Genomic DNA, 21,947 nt, shown 5'->3' on the forward strand with positions numbered 1-21,947 from the left:
TTAATCACATTATTTATTACAATCTTGTATATTGGCATAGAATGTCATATATCCAAATTTGCTCCTGACACAGTTAGGCGGCACTGTAGACAGCGTAGATGACAGCATTAAATTATAAACGAATACTGATAGACTGAGTGAATGGGTAAAATTATGGCAGAAGACATTCAATGTGAGCAAGTGTGAAGTTATCCATTTCAGACAGAAAAAGAGTAGATCGCTTTCTAGATGGTATGAAGTCAAATACAATGGATGCCTAACAAGATTTGGGAGGTCTGGTGCATAGATCTTTAAAACCTTATGAACATGTTCAGAAAATCAAAAAAAACTAATGCAATGCTACATCTAGAGGACTGCAGAACAAGGATACAGACATTAAGCTGCAGTTATACAAAACACTGGCCAGCCTGTACCTGGAGAACTGAGGGAGATCTGGGCATCACACCTGGAGTATCACCTATGGGGGAACTGCAATGCAGGTCTACAGGAATAATACCTGGACTTCTGCCGTTAAGTTATGATGAGAGATTACACAAGTTAGTCCCTTTTTCTTTGGAATTTGGAAGGTTAAAAGGTGATCTGATCAAAGTCTGTAAGATATTAACAGAAAAAGGCAGGGTAAATAGGGACAAAATAGTTCTACTTGTTGGGGAATCTAGAACTAACGGCACTATTTATTAATGACTTGCATTATGGCATAATGTGAATAACTGAAGCCCTAAGCTAATAATTCTTCTGTGAGACTTTAACAAGTCATACAAACAATATCCATAGTCAATATCACCAACGTAGGCACCTCTTCAAAACATTGAATGAGGTTTGTCAGGCATATCATCACTCCATGCTGGATCTCCCTGATTACCTGAAAATTAAAAGATATTCAATTACCCTATCCTTGATAATATGGAATTCAACAACATCCTCAACACTGATTTGGTCGAACTATAATTCCCTGGTTTCCCTCTTTTGCCCATCTTAAAAGAGGTGTTAGCACAATTTTCCAATCCAGGGAACTCTGAATGATCACAGTTAGGGCATCTGCAATGTGCTCCCTGACTTCCTTCAATATCCTTGGATGGAAACTGTCAGGTCCTAGGGATTGGTCACTGTTTAATTCCAACAATTTTGTCATTACCAATGTTTTAACCTATGTTTATTTTATTCATTCCCTGTCCCTGATCTATTATTAATTTATCTAGGCTTCTAGCAAACTATCCTCCTTTTCTACTGTGAATACTGAGCCAAAGTCATGATTCAGTATGTCTGTCAAGTACCCAGCCAAAAAGCAATGAAACACTACCCACTGAGCCCAGGATGCAGGGAAAGGAAAAACTTTTTTTGGAACAATTTCACTGCAGAAAGAAGATGCTTGACTAAAAGTTTCCACTTTCTAAAAGAACTGGCAAAAATCAGACAGTTATATATATGTCTCATTTTACATATTTTTCTTGTTCCTAGTCTTCTCTCCCAAATATCTTGCATGTACAACACTTTGAAGTCATTTGGAAGTATTGTTTTCAAGTGGAGCCAAATGACTGGTCCAGGAGTCACCGATTGTTTTCCAGATTTATAGCTTTAAGATAACACTGTTGTTAAAGCAAATAAATGTACTTGCATTGACAAAATACAATTCGTGTGGCAATGTAAAGAGTTCCTTTTTCTGCAAAGCAGCAAAATATACAGAACCAGTCTTTTTTCTTCATTACTTTCAACTACTCTCCAACTAAACTAAAAAGGGACCTTGGTCATACAATATTGTTGACAAGGTAATAGACTTGAGTTGACGTTAAGACTTTAAAGTAATTGATGAGGTATTTCGTAAAATATTTGCAATCACAATGAATCTTCCAGATGGTGTGTTTGGCGCCCTTGGGGATTTCTGACATTCATATTATGAAATTCCTCAATGATTCTCCAAACCTACAAGAGACAAAATGGTTTTAACATCAACAAATCTCGGGCAAGACTCACTTTTTGATTATTATCATGCCATGAACCTGTAAACAGCTTTAATTACTGATGTATCTATATTTTTAAAATGGGAAATAATCCTGGATAAACAATTTTGATGTACATGAGGCAAAGAGGTCAGTTTTTAAAAGCAACCTGATAAAAGACAAGGATATACACCGGAAAGTTCCAGGTTTCCTGTTATGATTTTTTTTAAAACTGGATTTATCATCAAAGCTCTTATTTCCCTGCAAGCTCTGTTTTGTAGACTCAGCAGGTTGGAAAAAACACAATTTCATTTGTTGTTTCGAAGTGCAGGTCATTTAACTGAGGATCTGCAGAAAGCCTGCTATTGAGCTTACAAGACTCAAGATGCAGCATTTGTGAAAATTGCTGCTTCTCATTTTATAATCAATATCTGCATTTATTTTGCCATTAGATTATCACACAGCTGGAAGCGATATTGACCATGAACACCCATTATCTCAGCTTAAGACTGAGAGGTGGGCAGCTGTTCTACCATGGCCCTTGTCTGCCAATTTACAAACAGCCCAAGAATTGCATCGTAAGACTGAACGACATCAGGAGAAAAAAAAACTATCTTTACAATCTACAATTCAGCAGGAAAGGCAGTCATTAAGTTACACCATTGACTGGAGCCTAGCCTTCAGATGACATCTGACATGGATAACCTGCCATTGAACTTTTATGTGGTCAGCATTGTTCCAGCCCAGCCATACGCAGGTTTAAAATCTATCATCTTTAAACAAATACATCGAGCAGCCCACTGCAGTCATGTTTTCAGCCGTCACCAAGTTTTTCAATTTGTCAAAAGGAAGGGGAGATCGATTAGAGCGGGCCCAATCAAAACTAGGTTTCCAAAAGTATGCAAATATGATAGACAGCACTGATGTTGCTATCAGGGTACAAAGCAAACCTGTCAGGTAATCCGAATTGCACAAGGTCCATTGAGGTGCAGGTAGTTTCCAAATAATAAAGTTGACTGCAAAATACTCTGACAGCAGCCATGAAAGGTTCACTGCGACAATTGATGGTGTGATAACGTTTCGGAGATGCAAGCCAAATGAATGAATGACTACAGCAGTTTAGAAAAACAATACACCTTTCCTGGCTGTTTGGTACTTTGTATCACACCATGAGTGACACCAACGCAATTCCGTCAGGACACACTATTAGAAATGCAAAACAGCATCTAATGACTGGAACAACAGGTTGGCTCCCTCAAGATTGTTTCAGATTGCATTTGTATCTGTTATCAGTCTAAATGTGCTACCAGAGGAGATGCTTCTACATAGCAAGAAGCTATCACTAAAGAAGCAAGTCGCTCTAGCTAGTCTCAGGTATCTCCTCGTACCTAATTACGGAATCTCACCTCCAAGTCCTAAAGCAGTCCCTCCATAGAAACAAAACACAGAAATAGCTGGAGAAACTCAACGTGTCAAGCAGCATCTGTGGAGAGAAAGCAGTGTCAATATTTCGGATCCAGTGATCCTTCTTCGGATCCTGCCAGGCCTACTGAGTTTCTCTAACTATTTCTGATTTTGTTTCAGAATTTCAACATCTGCAGCTCGTCTAGAGTTCATCCACTGCCTTGACTTAAAGCCGTAATACAAGGAGGGGAAGTGTTCAACGCATTTACCAGGCTCGTGTTTCGACAAAAAGGAATCCACAGAGTTAATGAAGAGCGAAACGCGCACAGCACTTTCACATCATATTCATGAGCATTAGGAGCTTAATTTCATATAACTGCTGGATTCCGTAAAAGAAAAGCTATTCTACTATCAAGTTCTCAGTAATTAAGAGATACATCTGGCTTTTGATTACCATGCTGCAGATGTTGGAAGCCTCAGATCTAATTTTATCTCTTAAGCATTTCAAGAAATCACTAAATTTAAGGAATGCCAGGAGTAATTTCCCGAACCAGATGTCAACCTTTTGTCTTTTAAACATTTTCTTAATTTGGCACAGATGAACATCCAATTTTGTACTTCTGTAGGACAGCTGATCATTCAGAGTTATCCTGTAAACTCCTAATGATTTTGCGTTTCTTCTGGGAATTAATGACTGCTCATGTTCACTTCATACTAAATGCAAAGAAACAAAATAATTCATCCACCACTGCAAGGACCGAGAATGCAGGATATGCATATAAAACACATACAGGAGAAAGCACAAGTAGAGGTAATATACCCTCAATTGTAAACATATTTTTAAAACGGAGTATCGAAGCAAGAAACTCTGGGGATTCAAACACAAGCATTTAAAATGTTGTTATAAATTTCGAAGCATATTTTACACTAGATTTCATAAGTGGCATCTGGTTGAGATGCAAACAGGTAATGTTGATCTTATACAAAGGACAGGTTATTTTGTTGTGTTGAATTTCAGACATGAAAAACATTAGGAAGTGTTTTAATGTGACTGTGAATCCCTTTTGTATCCCTGTCAGATGATGGCACAGTTAAGAAGCTTCAGATTTATGCATTGGAGAAATTTTTTGGACAGGAAAGTTAAGAGAAGTCTAAGTTTACTTGGTAGTGTTTACACCCCTAGGTCCCCAGAATGTAGCACTGTCTTGCATGAACTGTCTAAAAACTTTCTAAATAAAATCTGTCAGAATTAAATTATCCAGTGTTTACAACATTTAAATTACAATCACGTCCACTACATTTTTCACACATAACCTCCCAACAGAACTCCTTTCTATACATTTAAAACGAATCGGCTAATTCAGATTTTCAGTTGTCTATGGGATACAGGGAAACTTAGCTGCTTGGATACAGAATTGGCTGGCCAACAGAAGACAGCGAGTGGTAGTAGAAGGAAAATATTCTGCCTGGAAGTCAGTGGTGAGTGGGGTTCCACAGGGGTCTGTCCTTGGGCCTCTACTGTTTGTAATTTTTATTAATGACTTGGATGAGGGGATTGAAGGATGGGTCAGCAAGTTTGCAGACGACACAAAGGTCGGAGGTGTCGTTGACAGTATAGAGGGCTGTTGTAGGCTGCAGCAGGACATTGACAGGATGCAGAGATGGGCTGAGAGGTGGCAGATGGAGTTCAACCTGGATAAATGCGAGGTGATGCATTTTGGAAGGTCGAATTTGAAAGCTGAGTACAGGATTAAGGATAGGATTCTTGGCAGTGTGGAGGAACAGAGGGATCTTGGTGTGCAGATACATAGATCCCTTAAAATGGCCACCTAAGTGGACAGGGTTGTTAAGAAAGCATATGGTGTTTTGGCTTTCATTAACAGGGGGATTGAGTTTAAGAGTCGTGAGATCTTGTTGCAGCTCTATAAAGCTTTGGTTAGACCGCACTTGGAATACTGCGTCCAGTTCTGGTCGCCGTATTATAGGAAAGATGTGGATGCTTTGGAGAGGGTTCAGAGGAGGTTTACCAGGATGCTGCCTGGACTGGAGGGCTTATCTTATGAAGAGAGGTTGACTGAGCTTGGTCCCTTTTCATTGGAGAAAAGGAGGAGGAGAGGGGACCTAATTGAGGTATACAAGATAATGAGAGGCATAGATAGAGTTGATAGCCAGAGACTGTTTCCCAGGGCAGAAACGGCTAGCACGAGGGGTCATAGTTTTAAGCTGGTTGGTGGAAAGTATAGAGGGGATGTCAGAGGCAGGTTCTTTACACAGAGAGTTGTGAGAGCATGGAATGCGTTGCCAGCAGCAGTTGTGGAAGCAAGGTCATTGGGGTCATTTAAGAGACTGCTGGACATGCATATGGTCACAGAAATTTGAGGGTGCATACATGAGGATCAATGGTCGGCACAACATTGTGGGCTGAAGGGCCTGTTCTGTGCTGTACTGTTCTATGTTCTATGTTCTATGTTCTATGAACATTGCTGAACACAGAATTATTACTGTGCATAAGGAAACTATTCAGCCCATCATGCTTGCATGGGTAGTATTAGCTAGTACTAATCTCCTTCTTTTTCCCTTTATTACAGCACGCCATTTCTATCCAAATAATCATCCAATGTCCTTCTTGAAAGCCTCAGTTGAACCTACCTCTACCATGTTTCCAGGCAACGCATTCCAGACCCTAGTGACTCACTTTGCGAAAGTCCTAACTCACATCACCTTTGCTTCGTTTACGTGTCATTTTAAATATATGACCTTTCTTTTTTACGAACAGGATACAGCTTCTCCCTATTTACTCTATCCAAACTGCTCATAACTTCAAAAACTTTTATCACTGAAGTGAGCTGCAATTAGAATCATAGCAAACTTATCTACAACAAATGGATTAGCCATGCGAAATGCAGGGTGGCAGGGATAGGGTAAGGAAGTGGGTCAGGGTGGGATACTCTTCAGGATGGTCAGTGTGGACTCAATGGCCTGTTTCCATATTGTCGGGATTCTATGATTCTCTGAAATGGCAGGTAGGGCTGGCCTGTGACTGGAGGAGCAGCACATATAAAGCTCCGGCAAATTCACTTGTATGTCCGCTGTGTCTAAATTTTCTCCAGGTACTTTAGTGATTTTCAGGGGGTGAAATCCCACTCTCCCATCCTATTCCTGTGTAGATTGAACATTGGAACATTGATCTTTATGTCAGTAAATATTTACTTATAAAGAAGGATTTAAAGTACTGGACTGAAAAAGTCCTAATTTCAATTTGATGAAAAGGGAACTTAAATCTGTGTTAAGGATTGAAAATTGTCAGCTCAAACTTGGCAGGTAATTAATTACAAAGATAAATTAGGTACATTTTGACAAGGGGTGAAAAGGCTGAGTTTTCATTGATAGATGAATTCATTTCATAAAAATATAAAGGCCGATAAGTGTAAGAAAAAGTGCAGAAGGAAACTATAATAAATATTTGAAGAAGTTAAAAAGAAAAGATGATAAAAAGCAATGGACAAGCAGTTAATTGAGCAAAACAAGGAGAAAAGATAATCAAAAATGGCTCCTGTGATTCAGAAAGAAGGAAAGTATGCTCCCAGCAGATTCTATTTCTATATTCGAGAAAAGAACTGTAATAGCTCCAGAGGAATATGTGAAAAAGTCGTTACTCGGTACACACTCAAATGTGCATGTAAAAGACTGAAAGCAAAATGTAGGTAACAAGCTGCACAGTGTCCTGAAGGAGATTATGGAGGGGATCATGTTGACACAAATAACAACTTCTCAAAGAGCTCTAGTATCAGAACAGGTTTCGCCTTGCTCAAGTGTTTGAACATTTCACTCCAATTAGGGGGTGTGGAAGAGGAGAAAGCAGAAAATTAATGGCCTTTTAGACTTCCCTAGACTTTATACAACTTGCTAGAAATTATAATGTAGGGATAGAGGAGAGTGCGTTTGGAAAGATTTAGGATAATTAAGGTATTCTGCACAGATATATTCGAGGTCAAGTCATATACTCCTCACGTAACTGAGAAAATCAGATTGGGCACAGTCATAGCAAATATAAATGTCCCAAAGCTATACTTTTAGAAGTTGCCTCAAAAAATACTTGCTGAAAATTTGAGATATTGATAACAAAAATATTTATCAATGATTAAAATGATATTTTTCAGATGGTCCGATTTAAAAGTAATGCGTTATAACTTTTTAACCTATAATTATTTTTTTAAATTTGAAATTTCCATTCATATACTTGATCATTTTAATAAGTTAAAAGTAATATTAAAAGTTGCTGACGATATCAAATTAAATGACATAGGAAACAGAGAATGCAGGGCTTCATAGGAAATTTAATTCAAAAGTCAAACAGGCAGATTTAGATAAATTAAGAAAATTATGACAATGGTTATCTTGAGCAAAAGAACAGAGCATGCATCACCTAAATAGCAGGACTCAGAGCAGAGAGAAGGAACTGAATATTTAGAGATCTAAGAATACAGATCTTGAGGGATGAAAGTTTGGAGAGTTAGAGCAAACAGATGATAATTGCCCTGTGCATTCAGAGATATAGAATCACAGAGTGTGGAAACAGACCCTTCTGTCCAAATCGTCCATGCCGACCAAGTTTCCCAAACTAAACTATTCCCATTTGTCTGCATTTGGCCCATATCCCTCTAAATATTTCCTATTCATGTACCTGTCAAAGTTTCTTTTACATGTTGTAATTATACCTGCATCTGGCAGCTCATTCCATACACAAACCACTCTGTGTGAAAAAGCTGCCCTCAGTTCCCTTTTAAATCTTTCTCCTCCTACTGTAAAAATGTGTCCCCCTAGATTTGAACTCCACCACCCTTGGGGAAAAAGGCCTTTGCTATCTTAGCTAGGTCAGAATTCACATGACACCAGGTTATAGCACAACAGGTTTATTTGAAAACACAAGCTGGAGGCTCTGAAGCTTGCGTTTCAAATGATCCTGTTAGAATATAACCTGGTGTTGTGTGATTTCTGACCTTGTCCACCTCAGTCCAACACCAGCACCTCCACATCATGGCTATCTTATCAATGCCTCTCATACTTTTAAAAGTATCTATTTACCCATCAATCTCCCACTCTCCAGTGAAAAAGTCCCAGCCTCTCCTTATAAATCAAACCTTCAGTCTCAGCCACACCCTGGTAAATCTTATCTGAACCCTCTCCAATTTAATATCCCTCCTCCAGCAGGGTGACCAGACTGTACACAGTCCTCCAGAAGTGGCCGATATCCTGCACAACCTTAACATGGTTTCCCAATTCTTTTACTCAAAGTTCACATTCTGAGGAAGGTCACTCAACCCGAAATGTTAACTCTGATTTCCCTCCTGGGGTTCTGACAGACATGCCAAGCTTTTCCAGCAATCTGGTTTTTTTGTTCCTATGCTCAATAGTCTGAGCAATGAAAGCAAGCATGTTAAACACCTTAACCACTCTGCTACCTGTGACACAACTTTCAAAGAAGTGTGTACTTGAACAGGTCTCTCTGTTTGACAACACTCCCCAGGGCCTTACTATTAACTGTACAAGTCCTGCCCTTGTTCATTCTACCAAAATGTAATGCTTCACATTTATCCAAATTTAACTCTATCTGCAACTCCTCAGCTCTTTGGTGGGTTGGCATAGGTTTGATGGGCTGAATGGCCACTATGATTCTAGTCTGGCAGAGGAGTGGGATCCTAAGCAACAGTGAGACACTAGAGAAGGTTGAGGCTGGTACTGAAGTTACAGAGAGCAAGCTAAATAGGCAAGGAAGGCAAAGAACGAGGGAAGCCAGATAAATTAAACTGCATTATTTCTGAAGAAGGGTCCCAACCCGAAACATCAAGCTTTCCTGCTCCTCTGATGCTGCTTGGCCCGTTGTGTTCATCCAGCTTCACACCGTGTTATCTCTGCATTTATTTCAATGTAGGTATGTTAGATGAACACATGGCATGGATGGGAACATGGTACTGGGATGTCACAGCTATCACGGAAACATGGTTGATGGAGGGGCAGGACTGGCAGCTTGATGTTCCAGGGTACAGATGCTACAGAAAGGATAAAAGGGGGAAGCAACAGAGGGCGGGGAGTGGCATTTCTGCTGGAGGAAAACATTGTAGCAGTATGGGCTATGTGGGTGAAACTGAGAAATTAGAAGGAGCGATCACTTTGATGTAGTTGTATGATTGTCCATTTAGTAGTCAGCAGGAAACTGAGGAGCAAATATATAATGAGATCACAGAAAACGAAGGATAATAGGGTTGTAATAGTAGAGGATTTTAACTTTGCAAACAGACTGGTAAGGGCTTGAATGGGGAGGAATTTCTGAAGTGTGTTCAGGAAAACTCTCAATCGATATGTAGATAGCCCCATTATAGAAGGGGCAAAACCTGACTTACTCTTTGGAAATAAGGCAGGGCAAGTGACTGGGGTATTAGCAAGGGAGCAATTTGGGACCAGACAGCATAACTTTTAGTTTTAAAATAGCTATGGAAAAGAATATGCCCAGTCCACAGCATAAAAGTTCTAAACTGGGGCAAGGTCAATTTTGATGGTACTGGGCAGGAACTTTCAAAAGTTGGCTGGGGAAGGCTGTTCACAGGTAAAGGGGCATCTAGCGTGTAGGAGGCTTTCAAGTGCAAGATAATGAGAATTCAGGACCAATATGTTCCAGTTATCTTGAAAGACAAGTCTGGCAGGAGTAGGGAACACTGAATGACTAGTGATACTGAGAATCCGGTCACGAAAAAGGAGGCAGCATATGTCAGCTGGGATCAAGTGAATCCCTTGAAGACTACACTTAAGACAGGAATCAGGAGGGCAAAAACAAGGGGCATGCGATAGCTTTAGCAGATAATGTAAAGGTGAATCCAAGGAGATTCTACAAAAACATTACGCGCAAAAGATTAACTAGGGAAAGAGTAGGGCCTCTTAAAGATCAACGAGACCATCTATGTGGAGAACCACAGCAGATGGGTGAGATCCTGAACGAATATTTTGTAGCAGTATTTACCACGGAGAAAGACACGGCAGCTAGAAAACTCTGGGAAATATTGATGTCTTGAAAACAGTCTGTAATACACAGGAGATATTGGAGGTCTTAAAATGCATAAAGGTAGACAAATCCCCGGGACCTGAGCAAGGGCATCCCAGGACATTGTGGAAAGCTAGGGAAGAAATTGCAGGCCCCCTTGCAGAGATACTTGTATCATTGACAGGTGAGGTGCCGAAGACTGGAGCAGTGGCTAATGGTGTGCCATTATTTAAGAAAGGCTGTAAGGAAACGCCAAGGAACTATAGACTGGGCAGCCTAATATCAGTGGTGGGTAAGGCGTTAGAGGGGTTTCTGAGATACAGAATCTACATGCGTATAGAAAGGCAATGCCTGATTAGGGACAGTCATAATGGCTTGTGTGTGGGAAATCATGTTTCATAAATGTGATAGAATTTTTTTAAAACGGGTGAGCAAGAAGACAAATGAAGCAGAACAGTAGAAGTTGTCTCCATGGGCTTTAGCAAAGCCTTGGACAAGATTCCACATGGTAGACTGGTTAGTAAGGTTAGATCACTTGGGGTCCAGGGAGTGCTAGCCAACTGGATGCAAACTGGCTTGCCTGTAGGAGACAAAGGGTGGCGGTACAGGGTTGTCATTCAGGCTGGAGGCCTGTGAACAGCAGTGTACTGCAAGGATCAGTGCTAGGCTCACCGTTGTTCATCATTTATATAAACAATTTGGTCAAGAATATAGGAAACACAGTAAGTTATCGGATGACACCAAAATTGGTGGCATAGTGGACAGCGAACAAGGTTATCTAAGAGTACTGTGGGATCTTGATCAGCTGAGCATGTAGGCCAAGAAATGGCAGATGGAGTTTAACTTTGATAAATGTGAAGTGTTGCAGTTCGGTAAGACAAATGAGAGCAGGACTCTCACAATTAATGGTCAGGCCTTGGGGAGTGTTGTCAAACAGAGAGACCTAGGGGCGCAGGTACATAGTTCCTTGAAACTAGTTACACCTGTAGACAGGGTGGTGAAGAAGGCATTTGGCAAACTTGCCTCCATCGGTCAGAGCACCGAGTACAGGAGTTGGGACATTATGTTACGGCTGTACAAGACATCAGTCAGGCCACGTTTGAAGTACAGTGTACAATCCTCGTCACCCTTCCATAAGAGGGATGTTAATAGACCGGAAAGGGTGCCAAAATATTTACAAGGATGTTACCGAGACTGGAGGGTTTGAATCATAAAGGAGAGGCTGGAACTTCTTTTCCTGGAACGCAAGATGGTCAGGAGTGATCTTGTAAGGGTTTATAAAATCATGAGGAGCATAGATAAGGTGGATAGGCAAGATCTTTTCCCCAGGGTAGGGGAGTCATAAACCAGAGGATGTAGGTTTAAACTGAGTGGGAAAAGATTTAAAAAGGGACTAAGGAGTAACTCTTTCCACACAGATGGTGGTGTGTAATGGAACAAACTGCCAAAGGAAGTGGTGGAAGCAGATACCATTACAATATTTAAAAGGCATTCGGACAGGTACATGGGTAGGAAAGGTTTACAGCAATATTGGTCCAACACAGGTAAACGGGACTGGTTCAGTGTAAGAAACCTGGTCAGCATGGACGGGTTGAGCCAATGAGCCTATTTCAATGCCGTATAACTCGACGATTCTGGACTTATACTTTGCAAACAGTTCTACTTTTTGACAGAGGTATTGGGTGTGAATGTTGAGTGAGATTTAGCTGTCATCTTTTTCACAATAGATGAAGTCACATGGTATTAGGGTGAGCTGGCAAGATGGATACAGAACTGGCTTAGCCAGAGGAGACAGAGGGTAGCGGTGGAAGGATATTTTTCAGGATGGAGGGCTGTGACGAGTGGTGTTCCACAGGGATCAGCGCTCGGTCCTTTGCTGTTCATGGTCTACATAAATGATTTGGAGGAAAACATGACTGGTCTAATGAAAACAAAGTGTGGAGCTGGATGAACACAGCAGGCCAAGCAGCATCTCAGGAGCACAAAAGCTGACATTTCGGGCCTAGACCCTTCATCAGAGATGAACCCTCTCTGATGAAGGGTCTAGGCCCGAAACGTCAGCTTTTGTGCTCCTGAGATGCTGCTTGGCCTGCTGTGTTCATCCAGCCTCACACTTTGTTATCTTGGATTCTCCAGCATCTGCAGTTCCCATTATCGCTGGTCTAATGAGTAAGTTTCTGGATGATAACAAAGATTGGTGGAGTTGTGGATAGTAAAGGGGATGGTCAGAGGAGACAGCACGGCATAGATCAGTTGGAGGCATGAGCAGAAAAATGGCAGATGGAGTTTAATCCGGATAAATGTGAGGTGATGCATTTTGGAAATTATACAGTGAATTGCAGAACCCTTAGGAGTAATGATATGCAGAGGGATCTGTGTTTGCAGATCCATAGATCACTGAAGGTGGCAGCACAGGTAGATAAGATAGTAAAAAAGGTCTGTGGCATTCTTGCCTTCATTGGAAGGGGAATTGAGTACAAGGATAAAAATGTCATGCTGCAGCTTTATAGAATTTTAATTAGGCCACACTAGGTACATTGTGTACAGCTCTTGTCACCCCACTGCCACAAGGATGTGGATGCTTTGGAGAGGGTACAGAAAACATTTACCAGCATGTTGCCTGGTATGAGGGAGTTTAGACATGAAGAAAGGTTGGATAGAAGAGGTCTGTCTTCATGGCAATGCAGGAGGTTGAGGGGTGACCGGATAGAAGTTTATAAGATTGTGAATGGCATGGCCAGAGTGGTAAGCATGAGGCTATTTTCCCCAGGGTGGAGGGGAAATTACTAGGGGAAACAGGTTCAATATGCAAGGTGGGGGGTGGGGGGGGTGGGGAGTAGTTTAAAAGAGATGTACAAGGCACATCGTTCATACAAGGGGTGGTGAGTGCCTGGAACGTGCTGCCAGGGGAGGTGGTGGAAGCAGACACATTAGCAACATTCAGGAAAGATCTGGACAAACACATGAATAGGAAGGGAATAGAAGGATATAGATCCTGTGAATGAAGATGGTTTTAGTGTGGACAGGCAAAACGTGTCAGTGCAGGCTTAAAGGGCCAAAGGGTCTGTTCCTGTGCCATATTATTCTTTGTTCAAAATTACAAAAACTAGTTGTGAATGCCAAAGGTCACCCTGACAATAACTGTCTAATTGGTTCCCGGCCAGCTAAACAGCGTGTGGTTGTGAATGATACAGTGAAAAGCCTTCTGAGCTCTAGAAGGGGTGGTGGCACCCCTGCCCATCTCTCTCTTCCTGCTGAAAGTACCTGAAGTTGAAGAACGCCAGTTGCTTTTGCCCATAAGTTGCTGTAAGCTGCTGCTTTAAACCAATTAGTTGGAGATTTTATCGTTGGTGAGCCGGTCACACTATGCTACCTGTGAAGATGGTACAAAAGAATCTGCGGGAAAACATCGAAGAACTGAAACATTTGGGAAGTAAAGGAACACCTGTTGAATCCTGCAGACGGGTGCCATTGAACAATTTCCCCATTGTATTTTTCCTCTTCACCGTTAACCAATTGTTTTGTCTACGGCTGTATGTGCGTGCATATAAAAGAGGGGGTTTAGAAGGGGGTTGATTGTTAACCTGTAGAGTCAGAGATTTTAATCACAAGTAACAAAACTACTGTTTACTACGTACATTTGTTCAAGTACAAATACTGGTCCACATTTTCTGTCAACCTGAATCTATCAGAAAGGTAAATTGGGGACTTTGTGTACTTTGAAATAATTAACTTTTACGATTCTTACAAGAACGGCGGGGCTTGATTTCGAGCCCAATGCTCTGTGAATTGTAACAAAATTCCCAGCTCTTGGAACCGACCTTCGTAACCAATATGCTTTTAAACTGAATATTAATCTTGTGACTGCACCGATAACAAATCCAATGTCATCCGAACTATTTAAACATTTGTTTTTTTAAATGAAAAGACTTTGGGCATTGAAATCACTCAACAGTAATCTGGTAGAAAATCTTAAGTTAAATTTCATATGCCTCATTCTTGGGCTGCAGTGAGCAAATCAAGGCTGTTAGCTGCCAGTTTCTGTTGACAGCCTGGAATTATAACATTAACCTTAGTCTCACCCACTGCAAGATGCAGTGACAATGAAATTCTGTGTTTGCAAGCTTTGACAAGAGCAGAATTCCACTCTACAAACCTGGTTTACTTTAGGGAAATGCAAAAGGATTATCTTTATTTCTCCCAACATTCCACGTTGTGGTTTATAAGTTTTTGAATCGCAACATTGCTGTAGGGTGAAGCTAAATTGCACTTGGCAGAAGTTTGCGAGATGTTTTCCTGTAAGGAGTCCTAAATCAGCTAGCTTAAATGGACTCTGCTGTCAGTTATATTGCCCTATTCTGTGAGAATTAGCATTCAAAACCAGCTCAGGTCAAAATGAAGTAGAAGAACGACTTAACCATTAAAATGACTAGTGTGGCCAAGATGTGGCACTGAGAGGACTAAGGCAGCAGTCACACAAAAATCGTAGAAAACCACAAAAACTGTTCAACAAGAAAAAGAAATGACCATGCATTAGAGGCCTATCCGTAATGGTCTACCAACTTAATAGATGCACATACAATGAGAACAGAATCGTTGGCTTAAGAGGTCCTTCCTCGATAGTACAGTGGTTAGTATCCCCGCCTGTCACACCCAAGACCGGGGTTCAATTCCCTGACGGGGAGGTGTTTTCTTTGAGGACAGCACGATGGCTCAGTGGTTAGCACTTTTGCCTCACAGCACTAGGGAACAGGGTTCAATTCCAGCCTTGGGCGACTGCCTGTGTGGAGTTTGCACATTCTCCCTGTGTGTGAGTGGGTTTGCTCCCACAGTCCAAAGATGTGCAGGTTAGGTGGACTGGTCGTGCTAAATTGCCCATAGTGTTCAGTGATGTATAGATTAGGTGGGTTATAGTGATATGGATCTGGGTGGGATGCTCCAAGGGTTGGTGTGGGCTTGTTGGGCCAAAGGGCCTGTTTTCACACTGTAGAGATTCTACAATGATGGCAGTTAACCTCCATCAATTTGCCAACAGCTGGCCCAAATATAAAAATGAAGAAAAACAAGTGGAGGAGGCCCAGAGTTAATTGAGCAGAAATGATTATTTCAAACCACACCGGTTAGCTTAAAGCAACATCTCATTAATGAATTCATAAAAAAATGCTGTTTTTTTTCCTCAAAACTTAACAGTTCAATTTTTTTTCAAGAGTCTGACAGGAAGACAGCAGAAGCAATAATTCTAACAAATTACATATTGTACTGTGAATAAACTCGGGAGTTTTGCGCTATTAGTTGAAATTCTAAACAAAGGCCGTCTATGGAAGAAATTATTTGAGGGCACATCATAAGGCGTGCCCTCCTAAGCTGTCATTCTCAGAGGTTTAACGTGCTGAGCTACTGAACCCCTGCAAACAAGATCACTGGGCATTAAGCACATCCTCGATGATCCCCCTCTTCACAAGAATGTCCTCTCCTGACAGCGCAATGAGCAATCTAGCATAGAATTCTTATCTGTTGCACCTGACCAATGGCCTGAGAGAGATTCAGAGACTAAAACAGGAAAACACCTACACTAAGGTCACATGTCAATGAGGACCACAGAACAGTAGTGTATACAGGAACAGGCCTTTCAGCCCACCGTGCCTGTGCTGACCATGACGCTATTCTAAACTAATCCCATCTGCCTGCACATGGCCCATATCACTCTAGTCTCTGCCCGTTCATGTGTTCGCTTCTTAAAAATTTTGCTATCGCCTCTGCTTCTACCACCTCCCCTGGCAACACATTCCAGGCATGTACTGCCCTCTGAGTAAAAAAAAACTTGCATTGTACATGTCTTTTAAACTCAACTCAACCCTTACCTTAAACCAATGTCCCCTAGTATTTGACATTTCCACCATGGGAAAGAGATTCCGAGTATATACCCTATTCATGCCTCTCATTATTTAACATACTTTTATCAGGTTACCCCTCAGCCTCCAGTACTCTAGTCAAAACAATCCATGTTTGTCCATCCTCTTCTTATAGAAAATACACTCCAATCCAAGCAACATCCTGGTAAACCTCTTCTGTACCCCCTCCAAAGCCTCTACATCTTTCGTGTAGTGTGGGGACCAGAAGTGCACAGAGTACTCCAAATGTGGCCTGACCAAATTGACTAAAACAGACTAATCTATTTGAAATCAACTCATTATAAAACATTCCATGTCAGATATGAATAATTTCCAGCATCTAAACTACTGTATTACCCAGTATAAGAATGAATTGGATTTATAAATCGTACCTTTCACAACCATAGATATGCCAAAGTACTTCACAGCCAATATAGTATTATCACTGTTATAATGTAGGACTGACAACAGTCATCTTGTATACAGCAAGCTCCAGGCAGCAGCAAAAAAACAGTGTCTCAACGAATGTTAAAACAGACTTGAAAGCCCAAATGACATGCTTGTGCTCCTACCTTGTGAGTTCTTGTTATTACACTGATTGGAAAATGCTTTAATTTTCTAAAAAAATGTCACCAAGGATAACTTACAAAAATATAGACATGGGATTTTTTTTTCACATCTACCTGGTGGCAGACCAGGCCACAGCTCATTGTCTCACCTGAAAGACAGCACCTCGGACAGTGTGGTATTATGGCACAGATTTCAAACTGCGTAGGCCTGTTACACATATTTATATGCTATCGACGTGGCAGTATAACTTCAGTCACCTTTTGTGTAATGGAGTGTGTGCAGTCGATCAGTTGCGCATGTTAATGTGCATGAAGTACAGTAAGTGTGGAACCAAGACTGCAATTCATTGATAGCCTGTAAACAGTTCAAGTTGTAAGCATGCTTCAAAGTGTCAGACTCTACAGAACCAGACTCTCCGTGGTACTCATTACCTGGGCTGACATATTTTAGATAAGTTACAAAAGGCATCAGACACTGCAACATTCAGTCATATACCCACAGTAGTATGTCAATGTGAGTTTCGAATGGTCAGTTAACACATGGGGTGAACACAGTGGCTCAGTAGTTAAGGCTCCCCTCCCCAAAAGCTCTTGGAAGGGCTTTGGAGCAGAAATCAGTTTGGTTGGATATGGAATTTCTGTTTCCTGACAGCATTAAATCTTTGCTACAAAGTTCTCAGTGCTTTTCAGGTAGGTCAGGTTTCCAGACCATATATCAGCAGAAACCTGCTTTACATTCATTAGTACGACATGAGTACTCCTTAACACTCAGGTCACCGGAATTATGTTCATGGGGTCAATCTTATTAATTAAAAATAGGAAACATGTTTATTTAAACCCAATTATATGAGGCAAGAACCTGGCAGGATAGACTGCTTTCTTCTGGCCAAATACTTCACTACCTTGATTCCTTCAGAAAGAAGTTTCTTTTTATGCAAATATATGTGTTATCTTAGAAGTCTCACTGGCCTAACATTTTTTTAAAAATGATTTAACATGGTGGTCTTTCACCAAAGTAAACACAAGCACATAATGCTTTAAGCTTCTACTTCTGTTGTTAAAACAAAATCTTATTATGCAAAAGAAAACAGAACAAACCAAGCAATTTATATACAATAAACTTTGAAAGATTCTAAAACACAGGGTAGAACAAAGTCTACCCATCCCGACAACATCACAGTACAGTATTCAAACACCAGGCAGAGTTTATAGAAATACAGAAGATAGGAGCAGGAGGCGGCCATTCGGCCCTTTGAGCCTGCTCTGCCATTCTTCACGATCAAGGCTAATCATCCAACTCAATAGCCTAATCCTGCTTTCTCTCCATAACCTTTGATCCCGTTCACCCATGTGCTATATCTAGCCGCCTCTTGAATATATGCAATGTTTTGGCATTAACTACTTGCTGTGGTAATGAATTCCACTGGCTCACCACTCTTTGGATGAAAAAAAAGTGTCTCCTCATCTCCATCCTAAATCATCTACCCCAAATCTGCATACTGTGACCCCTGGTTCTGGACACACCCACCATCAGAAACATCCTCCCTGAATCTACCCAATCAAGTCCTGTTCGAATGTTTATAAGCCTCTGAGATTCTGCAACCCCCGCCCCGCCATTTCATCTGAACTCCAGCGAAAACAATCCCAACCTGGTCAACAACAAAAACAGAAGTTGCTGAAAAAAATCAGCATGTCTGGCAGCATCTGCGAAGAAAAAGAAAATCAGAGTTTATATTTTGCGTCCAGTGACCCTTCCTCAGAACCCAACTTAGTCAATCTCTTCTCATACGTCAGTCCCGCCATCCCTGGAATCAGCCTGGTAAACCTTTGCTGCACTCCTGAGAGCAGTAGCATCCTTCTTCAGAAAAGGAAACAAAAACTATACACAATATTCCAGATGGGGTCTCACCAAGGCCCTGTACCTGTACGTTAAAACCTCTCGCAATAAAGGCCAACATACCTTTTGCCTTCTTTACCATCTGCTGTACCTGCATGCTTACCTTCAGCAACTGGTGCACAAGGACACCCAGATCCCACTGCACACTCCCTTCTCCCAATTTACAGCCATTCAAGTAGTAATCTGCATTCTTGTTTTTGCTTCCAGTTCACATCTATAAGTTTGAATCAATTCTCAGTTGAGAGTTTGAAAGCCTTTTCCTTCATCAGACACACAACTGAGCTCGAAATTTTGTAGCTACAAATAACTCAAGTAATCGTCTAACCAAATGCTTCTGTCTGGAATTTTCCAAATTAAAACCCTCACATTCAAATAATCGATTTCTTAATGATGTGTTAAAAATTACATATAAAATTGAGGGTATAGACAGAAAGAAACAGTTCCCTTGGTAGAGGGATCCAATCTGGGGACAGGAGGTTTAGAGATGATGTGAGGAAAATATATTTCCATCCAAAGGGTGTTGGGACTTCATAATTCATGCCAGAAAAGGTGGCAGAGACATAAACCCTCATAGCAATTAAGTATTATGTAGACATATGCCTTGGCATCGCAAGTGTACAATGCTATGGGCCCAAGTGCTGGAAAATTTGACTGCAACAGACACAATGGGCCAAAGAACCTTTCTGGGCTGTGGACTTCCATTTTCTTAACCATTTTGAACTAACTCATTTTTTCAGGAAAAACTGTTCTTCCAAGAAACCTCAGCTCAATGCTCTGGAGAGCTTTTATTTCCATTTGCAATCTATGGATATTTCCCTGAAGCAATAGAAAATCTTCTATATACACAAAGCTACTCAATATTTTCCAATGTTTACTCTTGGGCCGTAAAACTTTCACAAAGTAAACAAATTCTCGTTATCACTAAAAAGACCTGTTCTTTCACCGACTGACAAGCTATAATTAATACACTTCCTGTACAGAGTGTAAAATCTGCATGCCACAAGTTCAAATTATAAACTCTGAAGTAAGTGACATTAACATTTGTAAGCCTCGTACCTTATATCATAACGTTGATCGGCTCATGAGAAGTCTCAATCATATGCAATCTAGTGTGTTGTGATTAAATGCTTGCAATCTTAGGGTGAAGCCTTACAGAGCCAACAGGCCTGCCCAAGCCAGCAAACCTGACTGCGACTGCAAAGGGGAACTGAACTCAAGCGTGGTCTCATTGGGTGGCATCTTGTCCCTTGTAAGATGGCAAGAAGCTATCAGACGTACATGTTCTCCTTGTGGCGATGAGCTGTTGGTGTGGCGTGCTGAGTATTGTAGGTAGAGAAACAGGAGGCAGGAAGAACACAGCAAGCCAAGTAACATCTGGAGGAAAGGAGCAGTCAACGTTTTGGACCGAGTCCTGAAGAAGGGTAATACCCAAAGCATTGACTGCTGTTTTCCTCCAGATGCTGCCTGGCTTGCCGTGTTCTTCCAGCCTCTTGTTTGTCTACCTTGGATTCCAGCATCTGCAGTTTTTTTGTCTCTGCTGAGTATTGTAGCTCCTTTGATGTTTTAAGCATGAATCTGGGTGGATGTGTAAGACAGTATAGCTGCGCCACCATCGGTACTACATTGATCAATGCAATGGAGGGAGACGTTAGCAGCACATGATGCAGCTGACAGAGATACCTAGCTCCCAAGCTCCTGTATTACAGTCCTCAACAGTGACAACTTCACAAAGTGACAGCACACTTAGAGGGAAATACTTATGGCAGTATTTACCCTCTTACAGCAAGGTTCAATCGAGCTGTTCGTGGGTACTGACCTCTGCATCTAACTCTGGCCAGGCTGCATTCATTCATTGAGATGACCTCTTGTGAACATTTAATGGGATAAAACAAACTTCACTTCTCTAATCAACAGCTTTGAGCAGAATCTCTGAAGTGCCACTTCCAAAGTGAGGCTCTGCTTTTACCCCAATCTCAGATTCTGCAAAGGAGTAGCACAGGAGTGACAAGAAAAGGTTAAATGCATGCTCCTGGTCACAGAAGGTACAGTCAAATGCCTTTTAGTTATGGCTTATGGAAGTAGCAAACAGGAAGATCTCAGGACGGGATAGAACATCCTGACTGGCCACCACTATAACTTGATACTTGGCCCACTTGAGTATTTAATGAGCTATACAAGTAACTGCATGGGGTAACTGACCAGCCTGTGTGAGTGGAAGTCTGGTTTTCCACCCATCTTTGCACTGACCTCCTGCACATGTGCCTCACAAATGACAAAGAACACAGCAACAGAAAATAAAACTAAAATTGATTCGTATTTAAACTGCAAAATGAATTTTAAAGCAAGAAAACTCACTTTAGTGGATGTGGTGTTTTTTTTTAAAAAGAGCTCTGACCATATATAAACTGAGAATGTGAGAATTAAAGAAACAGAAGTCTTAGCACTACTTTTCTTACAACTACTAAAAGTAGAATGACGATATATAAAATCAGAACAATGTCAAACTCGATTACATAATGATCAAAATTTGTTGGTTTAATAATCTGAATTGTAAAACATTCTATAGTTTCATTAGTCTTCACTATAAAACTGTTTGTTAAAATGTTGGTGTTTTAAAGGTGTAGCTGTGGTTTATAAATGTATTTAAGAACTGTTTTTCAGTCAAATTCTTTTCCCATCATAATATTTAATCTGCAATCATTTAACTCAGTGCAGTTTGGCAAAAATCCTTATGAATACATTTACAATTGGCGGAATGATGTATGTGTTGCAGCAAATTTACCATCTTGATCATAAGACTGAAAAAAAACCTCAAATTTTAAGTAACACATACTTCATCAAGCACCATGCAATTCAGTCTGAGAGAAAATACAGCAAACCAATTCCTCTAATGTGAATGCTCTTAACACATTTTCACAGTGTGAGAATATTCAGTACTTCTTCATCAAAACAAAGTACTTTGGATGCAGGAAATTTGAAATAAAAACATAAATATTGCCCTTAGTGAATACCCTCCTTCCCAGAACAACCAAATTCCCTTCGTCCTCACTTTCTCACTCACCAGTCTCTCCATTCATCAGATCAACCTCCACCACCTTTAGCAAAATAGCAACACCAAACGCATCTTCACGTCTCCCCTCCACTGCCACTCCTTGACATCTTGGTTTCCTCCTCCATCCTGCCTAACATTTCCTTTTGCCCTATGCAATCACA

The 21,947-nt window shown here is 40.9% G+C and overlaps 1 protein-coding gene across 13 annotated transcripts in view; it reads right to left on the reverse strand.

The window, feature by feature from the left end:
• Positions 1-21,947, reverse strand: part of fam110b (family with sequence similarity 110 member B) — a 155,576-nt gene that overhangs the window by 108,535 nt on the left and 25,094 nt on the right. The gene's annotated exons all lie outside the window — the stretch shown is intronic.

Source organism: Stegostoma tigrinum, chromosome 5 (genome assembly GCF_030684315.1).
Source record: "Stegostoma tigrinum isolate sSteTig4 chromosome 5, sSteTig4.hap1, whole genome shotgun sequence".
Taxonomy (NCBI): domain Eukaryota; kingdom Metazoa; phylum Chordata; class Chondrichthyes; order Orectolobiformes; family Stegostomatidae; genus Stegostoma; species Stegostoma tigrinum.